The sequence below is a fragment of the Musa acuminata genome, chromosome BXJ1-6 (assembly GCF_036884655.1).
Source record: "Musa acuminata AAA Group cultivar baxijiao chromosome BXJ1-6, Cavendish_Baxijiao_AAA, whole genome shotgun sequence".
In the NCBI taxonomy this organism is placed as follows: Eukaryota; Viridiplantae; Streptophyta; class Magnoliopsida; order Zingiberales; family Musaceae; genus Musa; species Musa acuminata.
Genome location: NC_088332.1, coordinates 28,031,878 through 28,048,302, shown reverse-complemented (window position 1 = coordinate 28,048,302; position 16,425 = coordinate 28,031,878). Strand labels below are relative to the sequence as shown.

At 39.4% G+C, this 16,425-nt stretch overlaps 1 long non-coding RNA gene across 1 annotated transcript; it reads right to left on the bottom strand.

Moving 5' to 3' along the window:
* Positions 1-2,407: 2,407 nt before the first annotated feature.
* LOC135676657 (uncharacterized) lies at positions 2,408-13,579 on the bottom strand. Its single transcript, XR_010514359.1, has 2 exons — positions 11,909-13,579; positions 2,408-2,578 (listed from the first exon to the last, which is right to left on the bottom strand). It is a non-coding gene; the product is annotated as an uncharacterized LOC135676657 (long non-coding RNA).
* Positions 13,580-16,425: the final 2,846 nt, after the last annotated feature.

Below are 16,425 nucleotides of genomic sequence, written 5' to 3'. Positions count from 1 at the left end.
TCTTCTCCTCTTCCCTTTTCCTCCCCAACCCCACACACCTCCTCGCTGCAGCCTTGCCGCAGCTATCATCCTCTCTTCTTCTTCTTCTTCTCTTCTCCCTCTTCTTCCTCTCTTCTTCTCCCCACGCCCCACAGCTTCTCGCTGCAGCCACCTCCTCTTCTTCTTCTTCTTCATCTTCTTCTCTTCTTCCTCTCTTCTTCCTCCTCTTTTCTTTTCCCTCTTCTTCTTCTTTTCTTCAACCACTCTCCTTCTTCTCCTCACGCCCCACCGCTCTCTCTGTTTCTGAAAGAAACAGAGTGCGTGGGAGGCGGTGGGATAATACCGAATTTTCGGTTTTTCCTTTTCTTTTTGCAACTTAGCGGTTTAGTCCTTGTAATTTCTATATTTACATATATGTCCCCCAATTTACATATAAATCCTTATTAATACATTTTTAAAAGTGGGGGATATTACACTCTCCCCCCCTTAAAAGAAAATTTAGTCCTCTAAATTGGTCATAGCTCAATCGATGAAAAGATGAGGATTATGATTTCTTTATTTCCTCCTCCTACTCTTAAATAATTTCATCAATTCAATACAATTACACAATTTTCCAAGAGTGACCGAAATATTCTCCTTCTTGATTCTCAATAGATGGTAAACCCGACCTTCAATCAATCTTTCAAAAATACTTGTGCACCTGTAATTAATCAAGCAAATCGTTACTTCAGAAAATACTCGTTTTTGATGATCACCTGATTCAACTATCCATAATCAATACAAAGCCTCCATGTTCCATCCATCTTTTTAACTAACACCAGAGCACCCCATGATAAAATATTAAGCCAAATAAAATCCTCATTTAATAATCCTTGTAGTTGTTTTTCTAATTCCACTTACTCAAATGATATCATTCTACAGAGAGGCTTAGATATAGGGATTGTCCTAAGGACCAAATCAAAAGCAAAATCACATTTGGAGGTAATCCAAGCAAGTCATCCTGGGATACATTAGGCAAGGAGATAAATAATGTCCAATACTCTCAAAATAAAAGATCGGCTGATCAAATATGCAAAAAGTGATCATTTGTTATATACCAATCCATACTGGTATGATAAGAAGATAGCCAATGCATACCAAGTATAATATCATAACTCCAAATCTCTAGGAGAACTAAATCAGCAAAAGTTCAAGTTCTCCAACAAAAATCAGACAAGAGGACCAGATTCAAGTTCGTTATCAAAGAATCTCCAATGATTGTACTTACATATATCACATAATACAGTGGTCTAGGTTGAATACCCAAGTGATAGGCAATATGTTACGAATCAAATCGTAGATAGAACCCATGTTCAAACAAATATTTGCATTCTTTCATAAACATACATAATACCTTCGACCACTAATTCAGAAGTCTTAGAATCATATTCAGTGATAGCATACACTCTGACATGGGCTGATGATTTAGGAGGCAGTGACTCTTTCTTCTTGTTCAAAGGGCAAACTTTTATTTTATGATCCAACTTTCTACAAGCAAAATAGACTCCAATCACCCGAAAACACAAACTTGTTTCATAATTTAACTTGTAATTCACACATGATTAAGTCTTTGGTGGTGACTTTCCTTTTCAAATCCAAATGTCTTGACCCTCTTGTCATTACTTTCTGATTCATTTCCAATCATATTCTTATTGGTAAACTTGTCCTTATCATTCTTGTCACTGATCTCCAAAAATTCTTTTCATTGTTGCCAATAATAATCAGCCTCTACTTCCAATATAAGGTGGCAAAAGAAATCTTTTGATCATCAAAACAATTTTGTACATCAAATATCTTCTCTGTTTGCATCATTCATTTTTCTACCACCAATGAAATTAGGTACACCATGCTTCCGCTGCGCCACTCTGATTCAATATCCCCAATCAATCCTTTCATTCCCCTTAATTAATCAGAAACAATGAAATAGGAGGACCAAATGTCCTCATCATCCCAGATTCCTAAAATACATCAAAGAAAATTTCTACCAATCACTATAGTTCATTAGACCTCAATATATTTTGCACGTCAACATATCAAATATTTCAGTAATCCTCAAACAATGCTCTGATACCACCTCTGTCACGCCCCTCAAAATATCCATGATTTTTAAAATTTTCGTCACAGACCAATCCAGGATCCAAACTAACGTTTGAGGACACTGAAAACATTCTATTCATATTCACATCCATAAAACCTATGCAGTTTATAATCATATATCACATCACTCGATAATTCACATTTATGGCAACCCAAGCCAACTTGACAAACATGAACAACATTTATAAATCCACAAGCTAAATAAATTATACAATCAGAACTCCAACTATTCACCACAAGTTCATATCGTCATAAATTAGACTTAACATTCCGAAATTCCAAATAAGAGGGATCTTCTAACACTTTTACACAGTATATCCATTTCGATCATCAGAACAATTCATTACATACAAAATATGCTTATACAACAATAGCATAACAACCAACAGGACTTGCCCATAATTCTGAATAGCTATCCACTGCCTCAGCCCAAATCAAACATCTCGAAGAGTGACAAGCTGACCTGAAAGGTTTATATAACAACGGAGTGAGCCAAAAACGGCTCAGCAAGTGACAAAGCATATTCAGAACAAAAGGAACGGTTTGAAACGAGTAAGGTATCATAATGCAAGGCAGAATACCAGAATTCTCAAGGATACCATCTCAATAGATACCAAATCATACGTATCATGTCATTCATAACATATTTGATCCATAACGAATGGAGCATAGAGTAATTGGAACATATCAATGGCAGATAGGACATTTCAGAACAAATCAGCTCATAGCAAATGGAGCACAGAGAAATTTGGAGCATATCAATGGTAGATAGGACATTTCAGAACATATCAGTTCATAGCAAATGGAGCACAGAGTAATTGGAGCATATCAATGGCAAATAGGACATATAAGAACATATCAGTTCATAGCAAATGGAGCACAGCGTAATTGGAGCATATCAGAAGCAAAGGAAACATATCAAGCTTATCAATGGCATATAAAATGTTCCGAAGCATATCAACGGCATATGGAACATTTCGAAACAAAATCATCAGGGAATGAAGCCTTTCAGAGCATATCGGTACACATATCGTACAAGAGCTCAAACGTCGTCCTTGACGTTGCAATCATATCAATCTTATCCAGAGTATGAACAGAAACAAACTCACCAAAACTCTGGATGTCATATCAAACACATAGAGGGTGTAGTGGGATCTCAGTCAGAATGTGATTCATCCATTTCTGAATGACCACCTGACAAAAGTCTCCCACGTCTGGGAGCTCCATCCACCCACGTCTAGGTGAAGTCAAAGGGGGCCGGCAGAGCATCGCAGGCTCTAATCACATACCCACGTAGCGGGCAACAAGCGCAAACAGAATATCCCTCATAGCGGGACCCCACATAGCGGGCAAATAGCGCATACCCTTTACCATTTCTGGCAAAGGTCCAGACAATCCCACACACCAGAGTACAAAAGGGCAGTTTCAACAACAAGTAGCATATGTCGGAAGCACACGCGGAACAACGAAGCGTACATGTGTAACATCCCCCATTTTTGAAAATTTAGTAAAATATTTGTTTGTAAAAATAAGGATTATTTAATAATTATTTTATATTAAATAATATTATATTAAAGTTTATGGCTAAGGACCTAAGAGTAAATATTAAAATTTTGATATGATTTATAGAATATTCAGAATTGAGTAAATAAAAATAAAATAAAATAAAAATTAGTGGACATGTGTCACTAGCTAGCCTAATGGTGCCACCTAAGTTTGCTCTAAGGATGACACCTAGCACTTTTCATGCATGCTTGCCACCTTGAAACTTTGCAACTCTTGTGTTAACAAAAAGTAATTAAGTAAGAGATTAAAGGAGAAACTAAATGTAACTTTCAGATGCTGCATCCAACGTGAGTTTAAGAAGAGAAGAGAAGGGAAGAAGAAGAAGAAGAGGAATTGAAGAAGAAGATTTGATTGAGGTTTTGCATCAACTCCCCCCATTTGGGAATCAAATTTGTTTAAGGCAAGTGTTCTAACCTCTTCCTACAGAATTCCTAATCTCTGTTTTCCTTTTAATTCTTCATAAATGCAAAAGATTTCAGCTTAGTACCAAACCGTTCTTTCCTTTTGATACAAAGCCATGAATCTGAAATTTTTCGGTAATCTGACTTCTGTACATTGTTTTCGATCTAACTTTTAGCACTAAACTCTGATTTAGGTAAATCCTATTCCATTTGAAAGTAGACTCAAATATCTTTATTTTGACACTAAGATTTAATGATTTGGAGTTTAAATGCCTACTAAGACTTCTGATTCAATTAACCCTACAGATTCTGCAAAATAGAGACTGAAATTTCTGACCTCTTGTTGCTTAACTACTTATAACTTTCTGCTGTGAACTCAGATTCATACAAAGTATGATTTATTCGAAGCTAGACTCAAAATGATTTCTTTATATACCTGATTTGAAATTTTCGGAGAATAATTGCTAACTAAAACATCTGCTTTCATCGACCCAATGAATTCAGTAAAACAGAGCAAATATTTTCAGACCTTTGGCTACGAAATTATCTGTAACTCCCTGTTGTAAATTCCAATTCTTGTCAAACTTAATTTTCCTAAAATTAGATTGATAAAGCTTTCTAATGACACATATTTTGCATAAATTGGAGCATAATTGGTTATCGAAATAGTTCATACAATGTCCCTATCAAATTCTGCCAGAATCGAGCTTTGGTCGATTTCGGCTCTCCTTGTTTCTTCTCTTTGGAAATCGATTTCGGCAAACACTCTTCAGTTAAGCTTTACATTATTACCTTAAATTCCTGTATACTTTTGTCCTTTATTTATTTGTCTGCAGCTATCATCTAAAGCTCATGTTTTCAGCGTAATGATTCGGCACATGCATCCCATTGTTCCGCATTTGCTTTCGATATGTGCCTCTTCCAGTTTCATTTCTTTGGATATTGAATTCATCTAACTTTCTTATTTCAATTGAGCCATATGTGATTTCTTGAAATCCTTGTATACTCCTGCTTTTGTTTCCTTTTAAATCTGAATACATTTGTGAAAGATTCTGTTTGTATCGTATTGACTCGAAAGGCATATGTACATTTCGTTGTTCCGCATGTGCTTCTGATATGTGTCAATGTTATTGTTCATACTACCCTTTTGTACTCTGGTGTCTTGTGGGATATTGTGAACCTTTGCCAGAAATGGTAAAGGGAGTTATGCTTAGAGCCCGCGATTGCTCTGCCGGCCCCATTGACTTCACTCAGACGTGGGTGGATGGAGCTCCCAGACGTGGGAGACTTATGCTTGGTGGTCATCCAGAAATGGATGGACCATATTATGTTATGATCCCACTTCACCTTCTATCTGTTTGATATAAAATTCAGAGCCGACCTAGCACTTGGGCAGGGTGAGAGGGCTCGAGTAGGAAAGGGCTACCCGTGGATGGAGTCGAGAACTCATCACGGCGTGGAGCCACCACTGAGTTAATCCTCACATGCAGTATGCTAGAGTACGACGTTTGAGCTTCTATTTCATATTTGTTCTTTGATATATTCTAAAATGCTTCTATGCTTCCGAAATATTTCCATATGCCATTGATACGTTCTGAAGCATTTCATTCACCATTGATATGTTCCGAATATTTTCATATGCCATTGATATCTAAAATGCTCTTTACGTCCTTGTTATGCCTTGAAATTACCATATGTCATCGATATGCTCCTTATGCCAATGATATGCTCCAATTTCCTTTCTCCTATTGTTATGTCTAATGCCTGTTTTTGAACGAGGTAAACCTTTGTGATTTTATATCAAATGAGATGACTTCAAATGAAGACTTGTATTTCTACTTTTGTATCTTGATACTAAGCTTGCTTGAACTTCTCCTATCGCCATGGATATGTTAGACGCTTGCTGAGCTCTTTATGCTCACCCCGTTGCTATATAAATTTTTCAGGGTAGCTTGTCACGCACTGAAAAAGCTAAAATTGGGTTAAAGCAATGAAAGGCTAGAAGATTTTTGAGCTAATCTTTGTTGGATGATGGTTTTTGTTGTATAGTAAACTTTACTTCTGATGTAATGTTAAGGATCTATTGATACTTATGTGTTGTAAAATGTCAAAGGACCGCTCATGTGTATGGAATGATAAGTTTAATATGTGTAAGGATAAGAACTCATGGTAAATAATTATCTTTTTGTGATTGTATATACTTCTATGATTATGGATTTGTGGTGTGGTTGATGTTTAGTTGAGTTGTCTTTGGATTTTGTGAATCTCTGAGTGAAGTGGATTATGATTATGTAATGTACAGGTTTATGAATTGTGAATAGAGATTTTTGAATGATTCTTAGTATCCTCAAATTGTTAGATTGGATCCCGGATTGAATTGATTGATGAATTATAATATTATTGATTTTTAGACAGGGTCACACTTCCTGAATGTGATAATTCAGGGGGGGCGTGACAGAGTGGTATCAGAGCATGATTTGAGGATTTCTAAGAATTTTGATATGCTAGATGTGTAATAAATTTTGAGGTTTAGTGATTTCTATTTAGAGATTGATCAAAAGTTTTCTTTTGTTATTTTTAGGAAGCAAGGATGACGAGGTCATCTGGTACTCCTGTTGCATCTACTTCTGATCAATTGAGTAGAATTATGAAAACTCTAGAGTCGATGACACAAGTAATGCAATAACAAGTCCGACAAGGAAGAAATGATGAAGTTGGGAATTCAAATTAGACTGGGTTGGGAATTGAACAGTTTAAGAAGCTTAGTCCTCCCGGTTTTAGTGGTGAGCCTGATCCAATGGTAGCAGAACAATGGATGATGCGGATGGAGAAAATATTTGATGTTTTAAATTGCCCAGATGATAAGAAGGTTTCTCTTGCTACCTTCATGCTAGAAGGAGAGGCTGAGCACTGGTGGCGAACCATGAAGAGGATTTCTGAAGCTCGACAAGAGCCAATCACTTGGAAGATATTTACAGAAAAGTTCAATGATAAATATTTTCCGGATTGTATCAGAGAACAGAAAGAATTGGAGTTCCTGAATCTCATCCAGGGAAATTTGACAGTAGCCAAATATGAGTCTAAATTCACCGAGCTCTCTAGATTTGCCACACATATGATTGATGATGAATATAGGAAAGCAAGAAGACTTGAAAGAGGATTAAGGCCGGCAATAAGAAGCCGGATATCAGCTTTGAAACTCCAAGTATACACTGATGTAGTAGAAAGAGCTTTCATACTTGAAAAAGACTTGGCGGAGATCCAAGAAATCAGGGACAAGAATAGCAAGGATAAGTTTGTTGGTAAAAGTAAGAGAGGAAATGAAGCAGAAAGAAGTAACGAGAAGGTAAAGGTACCTAGATTTGAGAAAGGAACTCCATCGCAAAGAACTCTATCGTGTACAAAATGTGGACGTAATCATGAAACAAGTGAGTGTTTTTGGGTGACTGGAGCCTGTTTTGCCTGTGGAAAGTTAGATCATAAAGTCAGAGACTGCCCACTAAACAAGAAGAAAGAGCCACTACTCCCTAAGCCTACAGCCCATGCTAGAGTATATGCTATCACAGAACAAGATTCCAGAGCCTCTAAATCAGTGGTTGAAGGTATTCTACATGTTTCTAATAGAAATGCAAAAGTTTTGTTTGATCCTGGCTCCAACTTGTCTTTTGTTTCACAATATTTTGCTTGTCACTTGGGCATTCAACCTAAACCACTAGATTATTTGCTACACGTAACTACTATTGTTGGGGATTCCTTGACAACAAATCTGGTTTATCCTCATCTTTTCGCCGAAAGAGATATGACAAATTTAGATGACTAAATTTTATTCTAAGGAGGGGAGAGTGTAACATCCCCCATTTTTGAAAATTTAGTAAAATATTTGTTTGTAAAAATAAGGATTATTTAATAATTATTTTATATTAAATAATATTATATTAAAGTTTATGGCTAAGGACCTAAGAGTAAATATTAAAATTTTGATATGATTTATAGAATATTCAGAATTGAGTAAATAAAAATAAAATAAAATAAAAATTAGTGGACATGTGTCACTAGCTAGCCTAATGGTGCCACCTAAGTTTGCTCTAAGGATGACACCTAGCACTTTTCATGCATGCTTGCCACCTTGAAACTTTGCAACTCTTGTGTTAACAAAAAGTAATTAAGTAAGAGATTAAAGGAGAAACTAAATGTAACTTTCAGATGCTGCATCCAACGTGAGTTTAAGAAGAGAAGAGAAGGGAAGAAGAAGAAGAAGAGGAATTGAAGAAGAAGATTTGATTGAGGTTTTGCATCAACTCCCCCCATTTGGGAATCAAATTTGTTTAAGGCAAGTGTTCTAACCTCTTCCTACAGAATTCCTAATCTCTGTTTTCCTTTTAATTCTTCATAAATGCAAAAGATTTCAGCTTAGTACCAAACCGTTCTTTCCTTTTGATACAAAGCCATGAATCTGAAATTTTTCGGTAATCTGACTTCTGTACATTATTTTCGATCTAACTTTTAGCACTAAACTCTGATTTAGGTAAATCCTATTCCATTTGAAAGTAGACTCAAATATCTTTATTTTGACACTAAGATTTAATGATTTGGAGTTTAAATGCCTACTAAGACTTCTGTTTCAATTAACCCTACAGATTCTGCAAAATAGAGACTGAAATTTCTGACCTCTTGTTGCTTAACTACTTATAACTTTCTGCTGTGAACTCAGATTCAAAGTATGATTTATTCGAAGCTAGACTCAAAATGATTTCTTTATATACCTGATTTGAAATTTTCGGAGAATAATTGCTAACTAAAACATCTGCTTTCATCGACCCAATGAATTCAGTAAAACAGAGCAAATATTTTCAGACCTTTGGCTACGAAATTATCTGTAACTCCCTGTTGTAAATTCCAATTCTTGTCAAACTTAATTTTCCTAAAATTAGATTGATAAAGCTTTCTAATGACACATATTTTGCATAAATTGGAGCATAATTGGTTATCGAAATAGTTCATACAATGTCCCTATCAAATTCTGCCAGAATCGAGCTTTGGTCGATTTCGGCTCTCCTTGTTTCTTCTCTTTGGAAATCGATTTCGGCAAACACTCTTCAGTTAAGCTTTACATTATTACCTTAAATTCCTGTATACTTTTGTCCTTTATTTATTTGTCTGCAGCTATCATCTAAAGTTCATGTTTTCAGCGTAATGATTCGGCACATGCATCCCATTGTTCCGCATTTGCTTTCGATATGTGCCTCTTCCAGTTTCATTTCTTTGGATATTGAATTCATCTAACTTTCTTATTTCAATTGAGCCATATGTGATTTCTTGAAATCCTTGTATACTCCTGCTTTTGTTTCCTTTTAAATCTGAATACATTTGTGAAAGATTCTGTTTGTATCGTATTGACTCGAAAGGCATATGTACATTTCGTTGTTCCGCATGTGCTTCTGATATGTGTCAATGTTATTGTTCATACTACCCTTTTGTACTCTGGTGTCTTGTGGGATATTGTGAACCTTTGCCAGAAATGGTAAAGGGAGTTATGCTTAGAGCCCGCGATTGCTCTGCCGGCCCCATTGACTTCACTCAGACGTGGGTGGATGGAGCTCCCAGACGTGGGAGACTTATGCTTGGTGGTCATCCAGAAATGGATGGACCATATTATGTTATGATCCCACTTCACCTTCTATCTGTTTGATATAAAATTCAGAGCCGACCTAGCACTTGGGCAGGGTGAGAGGGCTTGAGTAGGAAAGGGCTACCCGTGGATGGAGTCGAGAACTCATCACGGCGTGGAGCCACCACTGAGTTAATCCTCACATGCAGTATGCTAGAGTACGACGTTTGAGCTTCTATTTCATATTTGTTCTTTGATATATTCTAAAATGCTTCTTATGCTTCCGAAATATTTCCATATGCCATTGATACGTTCTGAAGCATTTCATTCACCATTGATATGTTCCGAATATTTTCATATGCCATTGATATCTAAAATGCTCTTTACGTCCTTGTTATGCCTTGAAATTACCATATGTCATCGATATGCTCCTTATGCCAATGATATGCTCCAATTTCCTTTCTCCTATTGTTATGTCTAATGCCTGTTTTTGAACGAGGTAAACCTTTGTGATTTTATATCAAATGAGATGACTTCAAATGAAGACTTGTATTTCTACTTTTGTATCTTGATACTAAGCTTGCTTGAACTTCTCCTATCGCCATGGATATGTTAGACGCTTGCTGAGCTCTTTATGCTCACCCCGTTGCTATATAAATTTTTCAGGGTAGCTTGTCACGCACTGAAAAAGCTAAAATTGGGTTAAAGCAATGAAAGGCTAGAAGATTTTTGAGCTAATCTTTGTTGGATGATGGTTTTTGTTGTATAGTAAACTTTACTTCTGATGTAATGTTAAGGATCTATTGATACTTATGTGTTGTAAAATGTCAAAGGACCGCTCATGTGTATGGAATGATAAGTTTAATATGTGTAAGGATAAGAACTCATGGTAAATAATTATCTTTTTGTGATTGTATATACTTCTATGATTATGGATTTGTGGTGTGGTTGATGTTTAGTTGAGTTGTCTTTGGATTTTGTGAATCTCTGAGTGAAGTGGATTATGATTATGTAATGTACAGGTTTATGAATTGTGAATAGAGATTTTTGAATGATTCTTAGTATCCTCAAATTGTTAGATTGGATCCCGGATTGAATTGATTGATGAATTATAATATTATTGATTTTTAGACAGGGTCACACTTCCTGAATGTGATAATTCAGGGGGGGCGTGACAACATGTGCCTTTACGAGTCAATCCGAAGTAAGCAATAATATTTCACAAGCATATTCAGATTTGAAAGGAATTGAAAGCAAGGGCACATATGGAATCCAAGCAATCACATATAACTCAATTGAATAAGAAGATTTGATGAATTCAATGTCCAAAGGAATGAAACTGGAATAGGCACATATCGAAAGCAAATGCGGAACAATAGGATATACATGTGCCTATATGAGTCAATACGATATAGCATAAACGTTACACAACAGTTTTCAAGAATGCAATAACTTTAAGGACAAGAACATACAAGAATTCAAAGCAGTAATATAAAGCTCAATTGAATAAGAAAGCTAAAGGTATCAATTTCCAAAGGAATGAAACCAGAATATGAGAAATCGACCAAAGCTCGATTTCTGACAGAATACAGAAGGCACATTGAACAAATGATTCAAACTATCAAACGTGCTCCAATTTACTCAGAAATAATCATTGGATAATACTTTCAGATAAGACATGCTTCATATGAATTGAACTGTCCAACAGAGAGAGTTACAAATAATTTGGTAAGCAAGTGTCGTAGAACAAAATCTCTGTTGGCAGAATTCCTAATGTCAGATTCAACAGATAGCTGGACAGGTGTTTGGATTCCAAATCTTTCAATCCATATATCAAAGAAAGGTCTACGAGTCTATTTTCCAATGAAATCAGTTTTGAACAAATCAGAGTTTCCAACAAAGACTTATAGGCAGCTCGGTATCAAAAGGTCAGAATATCAGAAGTTGCACAGATTCGAATCGTTACGTCTAAACAGGAGATATATCAAATGCAAGGCTAGAACAATTCAAAGTTCCTCATATTCAAAGCAAATGTAGAGATAAAATTGCAGTGAGGAACGATCAGGATACTTGCAATAGGAAAGATTAGAACAATTACAGGCGGAACGATCGGGAAACTTGCAATAAGAAAAGTTAGAGCAATTATAGGAGAAACGATCAGGGAACTTGAAATAAGAAATATCAGAGCAATTATAGGAGAAACGATCAGGGAACTTGCCTTTCAAATATTTTGATCTGAATATCCAAGGAAGGTGCCAGTCCAATCTTTCTACTTTTCCTCCGTGTCCTCTCTCTGTTTCGTTTTGTGCTCCCGTTTTCTTCCTTTCTTCGTAACTACATCACGTGTCGAACATCGAGGCACAGTCACCTGCTCTCTCTCTTACTCTCATTCCTTCTTTTTCTTTCCCAAACGCAGCTGCCACAGCCGCCGCCGCTGCCGCTGCCACAATCGCAACTGCGGTCACAACCGCAGCCCCCTTCCACTGCACTATTTCCTTCTTCCCTTCTCTCGTTCCTACTCTTTCTCTTTCCCAAAAGCAGCTACTGCAGCTATTGCAGCCACCACCGCTGCCGCAGCTACCGCAGCCAACGTCGCAGCCGCAGCCGGAGTCGCAGCCACCGCCGCAGCCACCACACTCGCAGCCTCTTCTTCCTCCCCTGCTCTATTTCCTCCTCCTCTTCCAGCTGCAGCTGCCACTGCCGCAGCTGCCACCCCTTCTCCTCTTCCTCTCTTCTTCCTCTCCTTCCCTTTCTCTTCTTCTTCCTTTCCTTCTCTTCTTTCCCAGCCACAGCTGCAGCTGCCATCGCCGCAGCCGCAGCCCCTTCTCCTCTTCCTCTCTTCTTCCTCTCCTTCCCTTTCTCTTCTTCTTCCTTTCCTTTTTCTCTTCCTCTTTCCCTGCCACAGCTGCAGCTGCCACAACCGCAGCCGCAGCTACTTCTTTCCCTTCTCCTCTTCCTTCTCCTTCCTTTCTTCTTCTTCTCTCCCCGCTGCAACTGCTGCAGTCGCGGCCGCAGCCACGGCCGCAACCTCTCCCTCCTCCCCTGCTCATCTTCCTCTTCTTCTTCTCTTCCAGCTGCAGCTGCCATCGCCGCAGCTGCAGCCCCCTTCTTCTCCCCGACGAACAGCACCTCCTTTCCTCTGTTTCCTCCTGCAGGAAACAGAGGTGCCGCCTCTTCACCCGCTTCTACTTCTTCTCTTCTTCCTCACCATCTCTTCCTCTCCTTCTCTTCCAACTGCAGCTGCCACCGCCGCAGCCGCAGCTCCTCCTTTCCCTTCTCTTCTTCCTCTCCTTCCTTTCTTCTTCTTCTCTTCTTCTTCTTCCTCCCCTTCTTCTCCCCGACGTCACACACACCCTCTCCTCTGTTTCCTCTGCAGGAAACAGAGGTATCACAACCTCTTCTCCTGCTTCCTCTTCCTCTTCTCTTCCTTCTTCTTCTTCTTCTCCTCTTCGAACGCCCCACCTCTCCTCTGTTTCCACCTGCAGGAAACAGAGGTGCTGCAGCCCTAGCTGCTGCCACCTCTCGCTCCTCTCCCTCTTCCCTCTCTTTTCCCTCTTCTTCTCCTTCTTTTCTTCTCCTCTTCCCTTTTCCTCCCCAACCCCACACACCTCCTCGCTGCAGCCTTGCCGCAGCTATCATCCTCTCTTCTTCTTCTTCTTCTCTTCTCCCTCTTCTTCCTCTCTTCTTCTCCCCACGCCCCACAGCTTCTCGCTGCAGCCCTCGCTGCAGCCACCTCCTCTTCTTCTTCTTCTCTTCTCCCTCTTCTTCCTCTCTTCTTCCTCCTCTCTTCTTTTCCCTCTTCTTCTTCTTTTCTTCAACCACTCTCCTTCTTCTCCTCACGCCCCACCGCTCTCTCTGTTTCTGGAAAGAAACAGAGTGCGTGGGATGCGGTGGGAGAATACCGAATTTTCGGTTTTTCCTTTTCTTTTTTTTTCCTTTTTGCAACTTAGCAGTTTAGTCCTTGTAATTTCTATATTTACATATAGGTCCCCCAATTTACATATAAATCCTTATTAATACATTTTTAAAAGTGGGGGATATTACAACTCTCACGGCTACCTGAATAAGCTAAGGTTTCAGCCATCTCCCTTCCTACCACCGGTCTCCTCGAGGACATTAGGGAAGAATGGAAGAAGGATCCAGAGATCAGCAAGATCATAAAAAAATTGGAGGAGGATCCAAGTGCAATAGCCCACTACACTTGGGATTCGAGGGATTTACGCTACAAAGGTCGTATTGTGCTTATACCTAACTCCCCTTGCATCGCAATCATCTTGCATGAAATGCACTCTATACCTTCAGCAGGGCACTCTGGATTCCTAAGAACCTGCAAAAGAGTGAAGCAAAATTTTTATTGGAGAGGGATGAAAAAAATTATTGCTGAATATGTGGCACAATGTGATGTATGTCAACAGCACAAGGGTGAAACTGTGGCAAATCCAGGGAAGCTACAACCACTACCCATACCAGACTCAGTGTGGACTGACATCTCCATGGACTTCATTGAAGGGCTGCCATCTTCCAAAGGTAAAAGCACGATTCTCGTGGTGGTTGATCGACTTACGAAATATGCTCATTTTTGTGCTGTGAGAAATCCCTACACTGCTGCTAGTATTGCTCAGATTTTCATAGAAAATATTGTTAAACTGCATGGGATGCCAAGGTCCATCGTAAGTGATCGTGACAGGATCTTCACTAGTAAATTTTGGACCGAGTTATTTCAGTTACAAGGCACCAAACTCAAGATGAGCACAGCATATCATCCACAAACTGACGGCCAAACAGAGGTGGTAAATAGGTGCTTAGAGACGTACCTCCGGTGTTTCGCTAGCGACCGACCGAAAGAGTGGGCAAAATGGCTTCCTTGGGCCGAATGGTGGTATAATACTACATATCATTCATCTACAAAATGTGCCCCTTATGAAGCATTGTATGGTCGACCAGCACCTATGATTCCAAAGTATGTAATTGGCTCGGCCAAGGTAGATCAGGTTGACCAAGAATTGATTGATAGGGACAAACTCTTACAACTGTTAAAAGATAATCTCTCTACCGCTCAAGCCAGAATGAAGCAGCAAGCCGACACACGACGAAGTGAAAGAGAATTTTCAGTGGGAGATTGGGTTTATCTTCGCCTACAACCATACAAGCAACTCTCTATCAACACTCGAGCCTCCATGAAGCTATCCCCACGTTTTTATGGGCCCTATCAGATCACAGAGCGTATTGGAGCCGTGGCATACAGACTTAAATTACCTGAAGATGCCAAAATTCACCCTGTCTTCCACGTATCATGCCTAAAGCCCAAGTTGGGAGAACACGAGTCACCCCAGATCCAACTGCCCAACACAACTGAGGATGGAGTTATTCAAGCCCAACCACAAGCCATCCTCGATCGCAGGATCGTGATGCGTCGTCGACATCCCTCTACTGAAGTACTAGTGCATTGGAATAATCTACCACTTGAAGACGCCATATGGGAACCATATGAGGAGCTGAAGACCCGGTTCCCTGAGTTCATGGAATCTCAGCCTTGAGGACAAGGCTGATTTGAAGAGGGCAGGTCTGTTAGGACTCTAGCTAGGAGAGTCCTACTTGAGAGGGAAATTCTGTTAGGACTCTAGCTAGGAGAGTCCTAATTGAAAGGGACATTCTGTTAGGAGGTTTTTTCTTAGAGAAGAATTAGGAGTTGTAAGGGAATAGGAGTCTTGAGTATGAGTCATATTAGGAGTTGGTTAGAAGTAAGAGTCTTAAGTAGGAGTCCTATTAGGAGTTAGGGTTTAGAAGCCCTATAAATAGCCATGTATTCCTTCTCTTTTCATAAGAAATAGATGAATCTTTTCTGCAGCCTTTGAGCAGCAACTTGGAGGGAGGAACCCCTATAGAGTTCCAAGGAGGCCGATCCCCTAAAGAGATCAACCCCAAGTTTAGAATCTGCAAGGGTTCTAACACATAACCCCTTCGCATATCGCTCCCGAAGCTCTTCTCTTGTTAACCTATTTGGTGTAGGGACTTGGTCGACAGTAGGGGGGGCTGAGGGCTTCAATATTACTGGTTGAGGAGCGACCCTAGTCCTTCGAGCTTCATGATTCAATTGCTCCTCTTGATGTCATGCGAAAGAGATGGCTGCCATAAGCGTATACGGTTGTCGCGCTTTAACTTCTCCTCGGATCTCTGGCTTCAAGCCCCCAATGAAGGTCCTCAATAGCTGTTTTTGAGACCAATCATGAGTTTGATTAGATAACCTTTCAAACCTGATTTGGTACTCCTGAATGGTGGAGGTTTGTCGGATCTTTGCTAGTTGTCCGTCAATATTCTCGTAATCGGTTGGTCTGAAGCGGATCAGCAGTCCTTCTTTGAATTGTCGCCATGAAAGGACTCCATAAGTATGTTCAAACTAATCAAACCACTGTATAGCATCCCCTTCAATATGTATAGCTGCAATTTTCACCATAGATGCATCCGCGGTTTTATGGTACCAAAAATATCGCTCCGCGCGCGAGATCCAACCAATCGGGTCTCCTTCTTCCCATCTAGGGAAATCCACTCTCATGCATGGATAGTTGAGGTTGGCCATAGAGCTTCCCCTCTCTTGGAAGTCATATCTTTGGGCTTGGTGCGATTGGGCAAAGCTCTCTCCTTGATGTGATTTCTTCGGGCTTAGTGGTCGGCCCAATCTGAGTTTGGTAAAGAGCGTCCGAATCTTATCTTCCATTCGCGCCTCGAAGGCTTCAA